This window comes from Sinocyclocheilus anshuiensis, unplaced genomic scaffold (genome assembly GCF_001515605.1).
Source record: "Sinocyclocheilus anshuiensis isolate Anshui unplaced genomic scaffold, SAMN03320099.WGS_v1.1 scaffold678, whole genome shotgun sequence".
Lineage (NCBI taxonomy): Eukaryota > Metazoa > Chordata > Actinopteri > Cypriniformes > Cyprinidae > Sinocyclocheilus > Sinocyclocheilus anshuiensis.
The window spans coordinates 367,013-369,696 of record NW_015544157.1 but is presented as its reverse complement, the minus strand read 5'-3'; the positions used below and the strand labels follow the sequence as shown (position 1 = coordinate 369,696).

At 37.6% G+C, this 2,684-nt stretch overlaps 1 protein-coding gene across 1 annotated transcript in view; it reads right to left on the bottom strand.

Annotated features, from left to right (window-relative positions):
- Positions 1-2,684, bottom strand: part of LOC107695440 (DExH-box ATP-dependent RNA helicase DExH1-like) — a 24,652-nt gene that overhangs the window by 850 nt on the left and 21,118 nt on the right. The window lies entirely within an intron of this gene.

Below are 2,684 nucleotides of genomic sequence, written 5' to 3'. Positions count from 1 at the left end.
AAAAAAAAAAGAAAAAAAAAAAAAAAAAAAATAATAATATATATATATATATATATATATATATATTCTCTAACTATGTAGTCCGTAGTAAAAGGAGCATTTCTCTCTAAGCTATTAAAGGCACGTCCACGTGGAGATGGGCGAGTCAGTGTCGGCATTCGGTAACTTCATCTTTGCAGTCGACACTGACTGAGAAAGCACTAGTTTATTAATAAATAATTAAAATGTCTTCTTTTCCCCGGGCACATTACAGTGCACAGCATAAATGAGTACACCCCCTCTGACATCCCTATATAAAAGCTTTACTACCACTGCACGTCACTGTGGGTACCAAGCACTTCTGTCTGTACTCCTCCTCTAGCAACACCAGAACATTTTGGATGCTTTTGGATCCGAAATGATTGACTTGGTCTCTTGAGACCAGAGTATGGATTCCCAGAAGTCTCTATTTTGTAAATATGGGCCCTGGAAGAGGTTAAATTAGTTTATTTTGCTTTGGCTACAGTAGGTAATTCTAGTGGTGACAACAACCATGCATGTCACTTCTGCAGGCTACGTGTCATACTCTGTGAGATAAAGTGTCACTCTTTTCTTAGTTTTTGCTGGCTCTGAGACACTTGCATGTTATTTCTCCGGCTCTTTTTCTAGCAAAAATTCACTCATCACTAAATTAAAACTTAAAGTGAAGACCTGATTATTTCAGGAGCCTTATCACAAGTCCATTGTTTTTGAATGTTGGTGCTACTTCTGCTATATTTTCACACTTAAAACAATAATTTTACAACACAAAATTGTATCACTTTGATAAGAAAATCTTATTTTCCTGAATAATTTTTGCATTCTTCTTTGGTAATTGATCAAGCAGGCTTGTTGGAACATTACATCTCCAAAGAACCTTAACATGTCTTATAAGTAAAGAGTAATTGCTGAATTTGTTAAGTTTTAGAGGGGGTGTACTCATTTATGTTTTGCACTGTATATAAACATATAATTATTTTTTGCCGGTGCTTTGTGGCAATCTTTATGTGCACGCTTGAGCACGGAATAGGCTATATGCCTAAAGGATGGTTTAGAAGGTTATTATATTAATCAATTTAATATAAACGTGCGACTAGTTGACTAGAACAATCTTTAGTCGGGGGCAGACCTACTAGGCACAAGGAACCGATTCATTTTTAAAATAAAATGCTATGACATTACGAAAAGTAGGCTACGACTGCAAATCACGTCACGTTGCATGATTTATGAGTCAAATGCTTTTATTTTATTTCATTTTTGGGGGTGCTATGGGGGGGTGCTGAAGCACTTGCTAGCCCCTCCCTAGCGCCGCCCAAATACAACAGTTCAGTAAGTAAGAATTTAATATAGTGTACGACATCAAAGTACCGCGAGAGCGATTCAAAAGCATAAGGAGTCGCTTGAGAAACAGTGTCTCTTCTCGGTACGTTTTCAACTCGTTTTTTTTAGTCTTGAGCAAGACTGTACAACATTCACATTACATGATTTGACTGATTTTTACGTAGAAAGGGCGACTGCGCACCGCATTAAAAGAAATTATCATTCATGTTTTCATAACCGCTGTCCAAATTCAAAAACGAAACTAAAATTCAATCATCTTTGAGAGCAAGGGGGCCCCCTGGTGTTTCGGGGGCCCTACGCAGCTTGCGTATTTTGCATATAGGGAGGATTGGCTCTGCCAGTGCCACCACCTACTGGCAGGTTTAGTTTACTACTTATGGTGCTTTTCCACTGCATGGTACGACTCGGCTCTGCACGGCTCAGTACGGCACGGTTTGCGTTTCCACTGCAGTTCAGTACCGCTTTAGAGTGGGCGGGATTATTCACGTCAAAAAGTAACCCGCCCGGAGCCGTACCGTGCCGTACCATGCAGTGGAAAAGCGCCATTAGAGTATAATTTCATTAAATAAATAATTTAATATTTCCATAGTAATAATAATAAAATTAATCAATTAAATTATTAAAGGTGTAGTTCACCCACCCAAAAATGACAATTGTGTCATCATTTACTCACCCTCATGGTCCAAAAGAGTATATCTAATAAATTTGATCAAACTAAATATTTCTTGCTGAAGCTACTTTTTGTAATGTCTGTTTGATGCTTTACACAACAATGACTTTACATTATCTTTTGGGCGTAATTTCTCATCCAAATTTGATGTGCGATTAATTTGCGATTAATTCACATCATTGTAGCATTTGGCCTAATCAGAATTCAATCAATCAAATATTTGTTATATTTAACAAATAATATCTAACGCCCCTTCACCTAACCAAAGGCCCAACTATGAGGGTCTATGGACCCTTCCCCCGAAATGCAACTAACACCTCAAAAGGGCAGAACAGGCCTCTGGTTCCATGGCAACCAAAGACAAACCATCTGATAACACTAGTTTTATTGCTCCAAGGAATGCGGGCAAAGCAGCTCTTACTCAAGTCTCTCTAAAACAGACACACAATGCCCATAAAAATTGACTCTTCTCTAATTAGTTCATAGGAAATCCTTTCTTTGAATGAACACACATATCCTTCAGGTCATTGTGTATATTATTGCTGTTCTTGTATATTGTCTTTTGTATTCTATACTGTTTTATGCATGCTTATGATAGAACCACTCATTCATGTAACCTTACATATACCATGTTTGGTCTCTATGAATTCGTCTT